Here is a 15047-nt window from a genome sequence, read left to right as displayed (position 1 = left end):
TTCTCATTCTAAAGTTTTCTTTGTTTTTCTTCTCTTTTGGCTCTTTGACTATATCATCCCACTCTCTCCTTGCCTGCAGGATTCCTACTGAGAAATCTTCTGATAGTCGTATCAATACTACTTTGTATTTTATGTGTTTCTTATCTCTTGCTGCTTTCAGAATTTTTTCTTTGTCTTTGGTTGTTAATGAGTCTGGGAACTTCCTCTCTTTGCTTTCTTGCTCTCTTTGTTACCATGTGACACACCAACTCCCCTTCACCTTCTACCATGAGTAAAAATCTTCCTGAGCTTCTCACTAGAAGCAGATGCTAGTATCATACTTCTTGTACAGCCTGCAGAACCATGAGTGAAATAAACTTCTTTTTAGAAATTATCCAGTTGCAGATATTCCTCGCAACACAAAGCAGGTGAATACAGATAGTTTTATTTGTCTTATTCTACTCCTTTTTTGGTTTAATTTGATTGGAGTTTCTATACTTCCTGTACCTGGGTGTTGGCATGTTTCTCCAGATGAGAAAAGATATTATTTCTTTTCTTATGCATTCCAGTCCTTTTTCCTCTTTCTTATGTTTCTGCAGCTCCTCTAATGCAAAAGGAGGAGCTTTACCCTCTTGATGGTGTTCCAAAATTCTTGTAGGCTTTCTTCATTCTTTTTTCAATCTTTTATCTTCTTGCTCATTTGACTGCATAATTTTGATTGTGTATTTTCCAACTTACTGATTTCTTCTGATGCTTAAGTCTGATATTAAAGCTTTCTATTTTTTTTTTTTTTTTTTCAGTTTACTCATTTCATCACTAGGATGTCTGTTTGGCTTAAAAAATTACTTCTTTTTTGCCAAACTTCTCACATTTTTTAATGTAGTGTTTTCTAAATTTTATTAAAATTTCTATCCCTATATAATTATAGTTCACTAAACTTTTTTGAGTATTCTAAATTTGTTGTCAGTCGTATTGTAGATCTCCATTTTTTGGGGTTAATTATTGACTCTCTAGTTATTTCTTTTGGAGGTGTTACGATCCTCTGATTTTTTATAATCCTTCTGTCATTGCATTGTTATCTGCACATTTGGGGAGCTAACCCTCTATTTCTGGCCTTTACAAATGTCTTTTGGAAGGGATACCCCATCATTATCTAGCCTAGCCAATGATTTAGAAGGGCAGCTAGTGATGACCCAAGGTAGGCAGAGCTTATTTGGAATTCTCTAGTTTGCTGGTCATTGCCTTTAATGTGTTGCTGGGTGGGGCTGCTGGCTGGGCATTTCTGTCTGCTTATACCACTGGCTGGGCTCTGCTCTGAGGCAGAGCTACTGAATAGATGTTGCAATGGCTTCTGGTCAGGCCAATTACACGATCTATTCCCTAGCTGTGTAATTTTGTTCTTTGGAATCTGCAATTTGGTAGAGTTGCAGGCTAGGGTAAGCCAAAATCACAACTTGAAGCAGACAGAACCAGAAGCTATGCTCCTTAGAAATGGATGATTGAGGATTGGCTCCATGTCACTGTGCAGCCATGGGGTGAGATTTTGGCTGATTTGAATGACTGTCATACTCCCAAGATAAGGAAGGAAGTCTAGCCCCTATGCTTCCCCAAAATGTGCAGAGATGGGAGTCTCCCTGCCTAGGCAGGGTCAATTTGGTTTAGAGGAGCTGCTTCTTGACTTTCCAGATCAACTTGATTTAGCCTCTACTCTTCCCAAAGATACATGAAGATGAAAGTCTCTGTGCTAGTAGAGTCATTGGGAGTGCTTCTCAGCTGAGTGGAGCTGCTGCTTGGCTTCTCAGGTCAAACTTGTCTAGCCCATTAGCTTCTCCAAAATGGATGAAGGCAGATATCTCCCAGTGTGGTTAGGATTGGCTCTGAGGCTGAGCAGGTAGGCTAGCAGTCTAGGGATCCAGGCTAGGTTGAACTGCCCACCATGCTTCTGAAGGCAATTCACCTCAGCTTTGTGGGTGAGCTATGAGGTTGGCTGGTATCGGTGATCAAGCACCACAGCTGGCAGGAAAAAAGAGGCACCAACAAGATTAACATATTGGTCACTATGACATCTGTTTCTTTTCTTTGTTTCTATCTGATCCTGAGAAGTCTAGCTGCACTGTTTTTCCTGGTGTTCCACTCTTGGTGAGACCACAGTGGGCTTCCTGGGAAGAGTCTCATAATGCTAGAAAAGCTGCATGAATACTCTTGGTGTTCCCTTCCACGTGTAGAAATGGTGGGCCCAGAGAAATCCTCTCCATCTGACATTGTACCAAATTAAGGGAGGGGGATGGGTAGCAATTGTCAGAATGAAACTGTTCTTATCCTTCTAATTCAAACTTAACTTGGTTCTATAGACTGCATGGGTGTCTCAGACTTGTTTCCAAGTGTTGAGCTTTTCAAAAGTATATTCTATTCTGAGGATAATTGCTGGTTGAACTTTCTTTTGCAGGGAGGTGGGTAGTAAAATTTGAGACTTCTTATTCTTCATCTTGATGACTATTTTTGAACTTTATATAAATGGAAACAGTTTTCTTTTGTGACTGATTTCATTTGGTTTACATTTTGTTTGTAAGTTTCATCTATGTTGTTGCATGTAGCATTTCCTCATTCATTTTCACTGCTATAAATACTATCTTACTATGCAAATAAACCATAATTGCTTCATTTATTGCTATTATTATTGTTCTCCTGGATAATATGGCCAAGATAAGTACATTAAACATGCTAATAGTGGGCATACATTATCATATCTAACTTCTCAATAATTTACCAATTCACCATAAACATGTCATTTGTTTTGGGATTATATATTCTTTATCAGAGTGATGCATCTACTCTTACTTTTCTAGAATTTTAGAAAAGAGATGTCTGTGATCAAATGCTTTACTACATCTAGTGAAGTGATCATATGATTTTCCTTTGTTTTTCTGTCAGTGTGATGAATTTTATTACCATGTAATTAAGAAATTCAGAATAAAAATTAGAATATAATTATCCTTTGAAGAATTATAGGTATGCAAAATATGCTATAGTAAAGTTTAAACTTTTATAATGATTTAAGAAAAATTATTGCTTACATGGATTTTGAAAATCAGAGACACTGAAAAATTATTCTGATTAATAATCTCTATTTATAAATAGAGGGATAGTTCCAAATAAGCTGGTAAAGTGGTTCTATGAAATTCAGTATGTGTGACATTGAGAGAAAGACATAAAATCATGGCTCCCATCCTAAACAAAAAAAAACTTGGTCTGTAAGGTACATAAAACATTAATTTTTCCTGATCTGAGACCAAGTACACCACAAAAGGAAAGTATATGCTACCTATAAAATATCTGGTTTCAAGTCATAACTTACAGACAGTTTTACTATGCTCACCTAAATTCAGAATTCAATATGATATTACATTTCTGCTTTGGGATTATAAAAGCAGGAAGGAATCTTTGATGAGAAAAAAGCGAAAGCAGACTAGAGTAGTGCTTTCTTTGTAGAAAGTGAATGATATCTTTGACAGGCAGATAAAATTTAAATGGCTTCTTTTGGTTCAGGATTGTTCTTTACATTTTTTTTTCTTGGAAATATCATTGTACTATTCCAGTAACCTTTGTTTCCCCCTCCACTACTGAATACCCTAGTTTTGCTTTGTTTTTTGAGATGAAGTATTGCTCTGTCGCCAAGCTGGAGTAGAGTGGTGCAATCTTGGCTCACTGCAACCTCCGTCTCCCGAGTTCAAGAAATCCTCCTGCGTCAGCTGGGACTACAGGCATGTACCACCACACCCAGATAAATTTTTGTAATTTTAGTAGAGACCGGGTTTCACCATATTGGCTAGTATGGTCTTGATTTCGTGACTTCATGATCTGCCTTGCTCAACCTCCCAAAGTGCTGGGATTACAGGCATGAGCCACTGCACCCAGCCTGAATACCCTAGTTTTTTGAAATACCACATGGTAAGTAATTTTTTATTCTGTTCATTACTATGTGCCAAGCGGGGTGCTAAGCATTGAGGATATAGCCATGAAGACTCCTGCCTTCAAGGAGCTTTCGTTCTAATGCATATGTATCCTAATACTCAGAATTCAAGTTTAACTGCAGAAAAATAATTTTAAAGAGGATTGTAATGCTTTGAAGTCTGGAGTAAAACAAAACACCATGTGAAACCTTGAAGGTTTTTGAAAAAATATTTTATTAGCTAATTTTTTATATCCTTTTCTTTTGAAAATGCAAATGAGAGAAACCTGATATTATGGCCAAAGATTAAATTTTAAGTAATTTTTAAAGTACATTTTTAAACGTTGGTAGCAATGCATGTGGTAAGAACTTAACAAGATGAAGGGAACAGGTCTGAAAACAACAATCTAATGTTTTCTGACTTTGTAAAGTCAAATCTAAAAAACTGGTGGTGAAAATTGTAACATTCCTAAAACAATATGCATATGATTGGCAGATATCAAAGAAAACTCTCCCAAATCAATGGTTTTGCTTTCTGTGCTATTCACTAATGAGGGAATATAACCCCATTATGCAAGAGATATATTGTTATGACATATATTGTTCTTTTCTTTTGCAGGGCAGGCGTATGGACATGTCTATATTTGGTTTAATATTTTAATAAAGCATTTGGGAAAATAAATCTACCACTTCTTAATTTCCATGTTGCTTATTTCATCTGGCAAACTCCCATCATAACACTAGTCAATAGCCTACATGTGAAAACAAAAACAAACAAACAAACAAACAAAAAGCCTTTTAAAATATAGAAGTAACTGTGGTAGGACCTGGCATGGTGGCTCACACCTGTAATCCCAGCACTTTGGGAGGACGAGGGTGGATCACGAGGTCACAAGTTGAAGACCAGTCTGCCCAACATGATGAAATCCTGTCTCTAGTAAAAATACAAAAGTTTCCTGGGGTGTGCTGGCTTGTGCTTATAATCTCAGCTGATCGAGAGGCTGAGGCAGGAGAATTGCTTGAACCCTGGAGGCGGATGTTATGGTGAGCTGAGATCGTGCCACTCTACTCCAGACTGGGCCACAGAGTAAGATTCCCTCAAAAATGAAAGAAAAAGAAATAACTCTGCTAAACTCAAGATACATTTGGCAATTCATTTTGAACAAGATCAACCCATCTATGAAAACATATTGTCAAATACTTTTATTCATTTAACTACATTATGTAAGTTCTTTTTTTAGTAGCTTTCATATTTCTATCAAGAAGTCTTAGTTTTAAATTCCTCAAGCTTTTTTTTTTCCTGTTAAAAAAAGACTTGGGAAAGAAATATATTGTTGTGATGTTACCTGAAGTTCTGTTTTAATTCAAAGTGCTCAAATACCTGATTTATGAGATCTATTAGACTCAGACCAGTCTTTCATTTTTGTCTACTACTTTTCTTTAGACCATCTAATATGGAATCAAAAATATCTTCCTAAACCTCAATAGAATATTGTCTTAAGCTGCACTTGTCTTTAACTCAGAATGTCAAGAAATATTTCAGTTTAAAAGAACCACTCGGTCATGGGAGAAATGCTGTTGTAACTATTTTAATATTTTACTGCCTTGAATCTTATTTTGCCTAGATTTCCCTGCAGTGAGAGAGGCTCATCTGTGTAAGATTTCTCAGATGACTTGAATATGTACTCCAGCATTGAGAACTCTACCTTCTTTAACAAGGGAATCAACTAGCCCTGCAGAAGTCATGTTTAGAGATTTGTACCTTCTTTGAATATTCATTTCACATAGTTGCTGATTCTTAAGAATGTGGCCTGCATATGATTTCTTGAAAGCTGTGCATGCAAAAGAATCTGTTTCAGAACGGCATCATTACCATAGAAATGTAAAGTCATCATTGTCTTTAGGAAGGAAAAATAAAGAATGTAAATTAGAATTTTCCTTAGTCCCACCATATTAAATTTCTGTAAAAAGTAAAATTATTAGAATCATTATTCAAGCATAGAGGCATTATTTTCCTATCATACATGTTTATTAAAAATGATGAAATATAATTCCAAAACTTGTTACATGAAAAATATTAAATATTTAAACATTTATATTGTAGAGATTTTAATATTTGATTTCTTTGAAATAATATAGGAATTTTAAGGCATTCCCTTATCTAGTTAATTTTTCCTACAAGATCATATTAATAGTTTGTCTTCTGGTAATGGTGTTCTTATGGGTACAATAAACGTAAGTCGGTTCTTTCTTCATTTCTGACCAGCTGAATTTCAGAATATGTACTTTTGGACTAATTTACTCTAAAAAAATAACTTACTGTAAAAATGGTGGGATTTTTAATCAATGATATTATTCAGATATTTATGAAATATAAAGAAATGATCAGGAAAAAAGCAAGGTTTCATGATGCTTGAAACTTAAACCATTATTGATGGTATTTAGTGAAATGTGGAGGTTTAAATGTACAGTGTTGATTCTGAAATTTTGGTGGTCACTCAGATTTTGATTTTTATTTCTTTTGAAAGGAAACAAAACAAAACTAGCTGTTTGCTTCGTCAGAGATAGGCACCATTATAAATACCATCAGTGACTTTATGAAAGATCTTTCTTTCTTTGATGCATGTCTCCTCACTGAAGCTTTCCATGTAATAAACCACATTTCGATATTCTATTCTCCAATCTTTATACTTCATATTACAAGAGAAAAAAAGGAGAAATATCTTGCTCTTCTCTTCTTCACCTAAAACTTTGTGACACCTACCTTCTAGTTAGCATGTGAATAACTGAATAATCTACTAAAATAATTTATTTCACTCAATGATGCATTTTATAATCACTATCTTGTTTCATCAGCATATTTCAAGATAATTATTATAGAAACTTTTTTTAAATGAAAGAACCAAATGTACATCCTTTTTTAATCTATTTAAACTGGTTTTGACCAGAAGAGAATAAACTCAAATGATTTGTGGTATGTAAGCTAAGTTTCTTCACAACTACTGAAATAGTTATTACATTAAGAATAAAAAATAACATACACTATCAGTTTCCAACTATAATAAAATCATGAGGTTAAAATGTTTTCCTCTCTATAGGAGATGAGTTTGTTACTAACATTCTGAGAATCAGAGTAATGAACAATTGCAGTTTTCCAGCTATATTGTTGAAAGGTTATAAACAATTTCTAGGACTGGAACCAAAATAGCAAATGCTATCTAAAAAGCTTCCTGACAGTTAAGAACAAAGCCTAGTTTCCTTATTATCTTAGTTTGTAGTCCCCTCAAAATTACCGTGATATAAAAGCTTGGATACCAGTACTTTTTTTAGTAGATAATTCAAAAAAATAAAATCCAGAGAATAGGAAAAATAATAGTGGAAGAAAAAAAAAGTCAGTATAGAATGTATTAATAAGTGCATTGTTGGGATTCTGCTGAGTACCCTCTGACAAAATGTGTTGAATGTGCTTCTGGATAGTCCCACTGAGGGATGGTGAGGCACAAGTTTATTTTCTTCATAATCGCAAGTGAAGACACAGGTAAACCAAGGAAATATGGAGTGCTTTATCAAAAATATTGGCTACTATCTCCGTCTTGCGCTGCTCAGATATGCTTATGTCCAATATAGATTCCACTCTGTCACTGGCATATCAAAATAGTGGCAGTACTCAGTATCTAACATGAGAGCTTAAATTGAGAATGTTAGTGAAATCTATCTGCTGCTACAAATTAAAGGCCATAATCTATATTCAACACCTTCTTTCTCTACTTCCCATTTTGGAGACCCATCATCTTAGTGGGCATTGTTACTGTCTTAAGTCCATTGTCTCATGAGCACAGATCTTCATTTCTGAGGTTTCTATGCCTCTGAATACTTCGGTGTTCTCAGTCCATGATTGCTACAAATGCTCACTTATTCTCATCACCAACAAAGAAGCACTAGGGGAAATACCAGTGAATCTCTCACATTCCAGACTCATGCCGCCATGCCCTGATTTTGGAACAGCAACTCTAGCACCTCATTGTGACAGTAATAAGAATACACCTTGCAGATCTCTGCAGGTACATTTAATTGCCTGAGCTCTGAAATTAAGTCCATACTTCTCGTGGACTATTCCCAGCCAGTAATTGAGCATGTAAAGGATACTAAGGCAAATAGGCAAATCTATTTATAGGAGGTAGAGGACTCCTCTGGCAAGCAACTTTGATTCAAGGACTCCCTAACAAACTTACCAAACTCTATTATAATTGCGTTGAATCAGATGCTTCCACCCAATCTTTCTTCTTCTCTCTCCTTTACCTGGGATTAGATCTTCATCAAAGTTTTATAGCATTGCAAGCTTCCTCCTTACTCTTTCCCAATTTCCCTCACAAATATTGCCATTCTAAATATATGGCAAATGGCTAATCCTATCTTGGTGTCTTTTTCTTGGAGGACCTGGCACAACATAAGTGATACCATGCTGCAAACTTTATAGAAGATTCCATAGCAGAGATAGAGGAGGGTGACTATTTAAAGCAAAAGTATAGAAGACTTGCTGCACTTATGAATAACTCCGGAAGGCCATCTCAACTTCAGAATTCCCTCTGCTCCAGTTCCTTGAGGTACTTTTTGCAACCTAAACATCACAATTCAACTTCTTTCTTTTTTCAGTTCTGCACTGTCATAGCCTTTCTGGTGTGGTTCCTGATAGCACTCTCCAATCAACCCCCTATAAGGCAATCTCCATTTTGGGAAACCCAACCTATGACTGCAATTGCAAACATTATTTTCTATTTTTGTTACAGAATCTTATATTAAATTTACATTTCTTGTTAATGCTTTTAAGATGATTTTTAACAAAATTTGAAAGAGATTCGAACTGCAGATTTATGTTTAGGCCACACAGACAAAGCCCTGAAGAGCCCTGAAGAGAAAGAGATCCTTGGAGAATGAGTGTTTGAATTTGCACAAATTGATGAAGCTTAGGGCTTCCCCAGTCATAGGCTTGGGAAAAGGTTTAGGAAAGAATATTACCATCAAAGAAGTCCTCAAAAGACATCAGATTATTAATTTGATAGTAACAAATCTATGATGTTAAATTGTTAGGGCATCTATGAAAAGATTGTTATGTGTTTGAAGCCAGAACACCACTGGGAAATTAAGGCTAAAGTTCAGGCTTGGGTATTTTCTACTTGAATATCGGAGTTGAGGCCATAAAAAGGAAAACATGGTTTGAAAAAACATACTTAGTTCAAAATTGCTGACAACCTTCTCTACATTTGCAACCCTAAACTCGCTCTGACACCTTCACTTTTCCTTACTGCTTTGCTACCATTTTTTGTACTTCATACCATGCAATCTATTGTATAGTTTAGTTATTAATCTTGTATATTGTTTGCCTACATTGTCTATAATGTAGTTTCTACAAGGGCAAGGTTTTCTCTTTATATCACTATGAAATTCCCAGAACCTGGAGTAATAGCTGGCTCATATTAAGTTCTTAATAATTATATGAGAATAAATGAATATGAATGAATAAATGAATTTCAAAAGAGTTTATATAAGACAGTTATATAACAGAATCCAGCCTTTTCACTGAAGTGAAATGAAATTTATTTTTCTAAGAAAAAGGATTACGGTACCCTGATCTGCAATTTAAGTAAGAAAGATGAGTTTTACTCTTGCTTATATGTGAAATATACTAAGACAGTGCTTTTAAAACTTCATTCCACTTACAAGGCAATCTTGTTAAAATGTGTATTCTATTTCGATTGTTCGAGTGGTACCTGAGATTCAGCACTTCTAAAAAACACCAAGGTGATGAAGATGCTGCTAGCTGGAGGCCATACTTCAAGTTGTAAGATGCTAAAGAATCAACAGATGGGAATATACAAGCAGATAATGTAGTGTATTGAAAACAACTCTGGGTTTGAATCAGAAGCCTGAATCTGTGATATCATAATGATCCTAACCAGCTTAATATTTTATGAATTGTTGTGCATGAAATTATATATCCATTTAAATATCATACTTTCAACTTAAATTATGGGTTTCAACTTTGCCAGGTAAAACAATATATTCAATAGTATGCCACAGCTAAAGACACAAATGAAAACAATGATCTTAAACTTTTGATCCAGATGACAAGTTGAAAAAAGAAGAAGTTAAAATGATGTAGTTTATTTCTGTTCAAAGTCCTCTATAGGTGGAAACTGATTTTGAGGTTAATTTTTGGTTAAACAACTAGCTTGGAAATTTATAATTATTTGGAATTGAGGAAGAAACTAGGTGAGATACCATAAAGGAATCAGAAGGGGATAGCTATGAAAATCAAGATGAATATAAAGAAGGTAGTGTGCACAGTAAAGTAAAAAAGGGAGCATCAAATTTTGATTTACTGCTGCAAAGCAGAGCTCAAAAAATTATTGCTGATATAAGGAGACAATCTAGATTATATTATGAGAAGGAAAGTATAACAAACAAAAATTCTTGACAGTATTCAGATTAACAACCTTGTAGTTGGGATTATTGGTAGAACCAGTTAAATAAAGGAAAATTAGGTGAGATATGGATATATGTTGAGTATAAGACACAAAGTTAGAAAAAAATCTCTTTTTTCTCTCACTCTTTATCTGAATATGTTAACTATTCTAATGTGAAACAGATTCTATGTTCATAATTGATTTAAGACTAGAAGTATAAATTTTCTCTTTTGAATTCCATTAGAGTCTACTGCGCCATTCCCTCCTATGTACGCAAGGATTTGTAGGTAAAGATTGAGGGCGCTTATCAAACTAGGTAAAAAGAAACATATTTTACTGTATATGTAAATCACTATTTTTAGAAGATAGTCTTAATAGTTTCTTCTTAATACTTGTTAATAATTATCAAAGGGCATTTTTCCAGTTTTACATTTCCAAGTTGTTAGAATTTTGGCTTGTTTCAATGACTTTACACCCAAAAGTTATAGTCTATGAGACAACATAAATATTTTAAGTTACTAATGATCACTATTTCTTATTTGTAAATTATTCCTTACTACTCTTTCTTAACTTGTTAGTTATATTTTATATGTTAGTGAGAAAGCAAAATACAAATATTTTCTGCATTACTGTGCAGATGTTTTACTACTTTTGCTCTATGGCTATGAATTTTGAAATCTCATCAAAATTTTGATTCGTTTTTCTTATTTTATAATTGTGATCAAAACACAGAATAAATAAATACTCCCAAGAACATTCGTTGTCATTTTCTTTACTTATTTGGCCTGATTGCCTTTAGGAGAATGATGTCAAATAAGAATTGAACTTTGAAAGTCTTAAAGCAAACATATACAAGTAACATGATTATAAGGTTTCATTTTTTAGGTTGGCAATGCAGATTCTGGTGGTTAAAGATCCTCAAGTTTTTCATAGACAATTTGGCACCTCTGAAAGAAGTAACAAGTTGTTTCAAAGCTTTGATTGTCTGTGACAGAGAAATTAGAAAATTCAGCACCACTTGATAAAACAGCTGAACCAATTTTATGCCTCCAATTCATTTTCTCACAAATAATTTTTGAAATTAAGGGCATAAGTAAGTGAAAAAGAAGCCAAATTGTTTTTACATTTGTAAAAAATGAGAAATTAAGAAATAAATTATTTCTTTAATGCACAGATCTGTATTGGGAGAAAATTTCATATAAGAAATTTAATGGAAATAAATAATGAAATTATCTTATCATCTTTTAGTGAAAATATGCTGAAATTATTTTGCCCAGCAAAATCTTATGACAGGGACTGAAGAATGGCAAGTGGTTTGCTTCCCCACCACCCTTTGGTAACTTTTATTTTTCTACTCTAACTACATTTCAGTAGAGCAGGTTAACATCTTAAGAGTTATAGTTGGCCGGGCGTGGTGGCTCACACCTGTAATCCCAGCACTTTGGGAGACCAAGGCGGGTGGATCACGAGGTCAAGAGATCGAGACCGTCCTGGTCAACATGGTGAAACCCCGTCTCTACTAAAAATACAAAAAATTATCTGGGCATGGTGGCATTTGCCTGTAATCCCAGCTACTCAGGAGGCTGAGGCAGGAGAATTGCCTGAACCCAGGACGCGGATGTTGCGGTGAGCCGAGATTGCGCCATTGCACTCCAGCCTGGGTAACAAGATCGAAACTCCGTCTCAAAAAAAAAAAAAAAAAAAAAAAAAAGTTAAAAAGTGGTTATTTATATTATTTCTTAGGTCTCTGAATTTAAAAAATTCTGAGTTATTATTGGAAATTTTGACGAAGATCCTAAATAGGATTCAACTCTTGCACAAAAGAATTATAAACATTTGTTTTATACTTTAGCACAGTAGAAACTTCTTGATTGAATTAAGTGGCTTCCTAGGTCACACCTGATTGCCTGTATATCTTAGCACATCTCTAAGTTTAGTGATTCTAAATATTTGAAACATGTGACAAAGATAAAAGTCATTATCAGTTATTTTCATTTGTCTACTCTGTAATGTCAAAGTATAGTTGTCAAAAACTTAAAGCATGACTCTCATACAAATATACAATGATCACATTTCAAAGATTTTGTTCAACACATAAAGGAGGAAAACAGTGAGATCAAAAATCTGATCCAAATGAGAATTTAGAAAAACAAAAATTTCATAGTACAGACGTTCAACAAGACAGTTAATGTCCTACAGAGCAATAAAACCATAATTTTGGGGATGGCATTTAGCAGGAAAAGACATTCAGATAAGGTCTACAAATTAGTATGTAACTTTGAAGGGTCTGAGGTCTTAACTTTTTAGTAAATTTCAAGGTCAGATGAAAGTACACTCCTTTGGTAAATTAAGTATTCTTTGGGTGATCCTGTTAAAAGATTTTCAGTATGATATTAAAATGATATGCTGAAATCTCTTATAATAGAATTTCTAAGTTTTAGATAATTTTAATACTAATTTTTAAACCAAAGTTTAAAATGTGATTAAATTAAAATTCTTATGTGTATAGATTTTTATGTGTATTTTTTTAAATGAGAGTATAAAAAAGGCCTAATTTTTAATATTTGAATTTGAGAGAAATAGTGTTTGTGGATAAATTAATTCATAGAAAATTAAAGCCTTGCTTGAAAGAAAATGGCATGATTACACATCCTGTGGCAAAAAATTTTTCCAACATAAACTAAAAATTTGAAAGCAAAAATATAAAAGTTGATTGAGATATTTATTTAAATATCCATTGGACTTAAATCATGTGAATGGGGCAGACTCTAATGTTCTTTCCCATCAGCCGTTCCCTCTTTTTCCCTGTCAAATCTGTAGTTTGGTTGAAGAATTCAAAGATACTGTTTTCAGGGCATTTCAGTTTCTTCTTAGGCCCAGGAAAATAATAAAAATTGGCCAAAGTCTTAAATGGTATTCTTACTTCTTTTTGAGAATGATTGTTGTTGAGTGGGCAGGAAGATGTGTGATACGAAGTACTTGAAAAGTTCCTCCCCAAAATAAAAGAAATGCTGAAGCAAAAATGACATTTTTGTCTTCCACATTACTTTGTGATCTATGATACTTGAATAACAATCCTTTGGCCATAAGGCAGAAGAGCGTCAGGAGAAAAGCCAGCTTGCTCAGGATGGCAGAACAGAAAGTTGTAAGAATATGAGTTTTCATGAAATAATTGTGCTAACCTTCTAACTTTGTTTTATGAAAATAGTATTTCTTATTTATGTCAATTTAGTCTTCTGTTATTTGCAAATATTAGCATTCAAAATGATATTAATATTTTTAAACAGTATATGAGTACAAATAATAATATAAGAGATTGGCATTTAATAAAACTGATATTTAGTAAAATAAATGAGGCATAAAATTCTTGACTTCATTTAATTGTTTTCCCCAAAATAAATGCAGTTATTTGGTCTCGTTTGCTGAATAAAAGTAATACAGATGGAAGTCACTATTTGGAGTTATCATCATGTAATCTGGATAAATCTTATCAACAAATCTCATTTATTATTTAATTAAATGTTGGCACATTATTCTTTTTACATGAACCAGATCGTTGTTCAAAGTTTTACTGAATTTTGTTGCATTTTTTTCCATGTAAGCAGTTGGGAAACTTGAGACCTTGGCCTGAGCTTTAGTTCTTTATTTCTCTTTATTAAGTGAAGACTTGACCTTAACCTCTGTTTCTAAATACAGCATTGTTTCTTCTTTCCATGGCTACTGACCATGATTTTACTTACTGGAGAAAAACAGAACCCTAGGGAAAAAGGAAGGACAAAATTGAGACTGAGCAATCTATAGAGCATTGATTCTAAGTGCCAGGGATGGCTTATAATCAGTATGGTTGCTGTGATTTCTGGACGCTTATTTAATGTTCTCTTATCAAAAGAATAATTCTCTCATGTGTAGTCTCTGAAATGTGACAGCACTCTAGCACTTTGTTCTAAAGCAGGAAAAGTCTTCTCTCCCCACAGAATTGTTTATTATTGTCATCATCATCATCATCACCATTACCATCTCAATTATTTAAAATATTTTCAATTTACCAAAATTTATTTGAAGTGCTGTATATATAATTTCCTCTTTAAGTACCCATTTTATTATTCTGATTTCTAAAGCAATTTCTCCTGACCTTTTAGTTACATTTTCTTCCATAAAGAGGCAAAGTTTAATTTTTTTATCTTATGTGAAATACACTCCAATCTATATTTAGTAGAAGGTAGCTGTGTAAACATTAGCTATGAATGTTTTGATTGTTGTAAATTATAAAATAAAATTATAATAATGTAGGCTTATTCTTTAAGTTCCACTGGGGAGAGATTTGGTGGTTTATTATTTTAGAGTTGTTTCATTTCTAATAGAGGAAAATACTTGAAGAGAGGGAAGGTTGTAATACATTTATCTGCGTGTATCTTCTTGTTAGCTGTGATAAAATATTACAACAACAGGACCAATATAATTATTTAAATGTATGATCATAAATCACTCAGAACAGAGCAGCATCCAGCAGGCTAAACATCAAGTGAGGGATTATTCTTATTTGCTAGTGATTCATTTTAACAAGAAGGTAAATTGGTAGCTATTCCAGGGACAACTGGGGTTAACTTGCTTATTTTTTTTTTTTTTTTATTTAACCTGGCATGACACGTTTGTCA

Source organism: Aotus nancymaae, unplaced genomic scaffold (genome assembly GCF_030222135.1).
Source record: "Aotus nancymaae isolate 86718 unplaced genomic scaffold, 86718_ANA_hifiasm-v0.15.2.pri h1tg000006l, whole genome shotgun sequence".
In the NCBI taxonomy this organism is placed as follows: Eukaryota; Metazoa; Chordata; class Mammalia; order Primates; family Aotidae; genus Aotus; species Aotus nancymaae.
The sequence above is the reverse complement of the archived record's forward strand: the minus strand, read 5'-3'. Positions refer to the sequence as shown.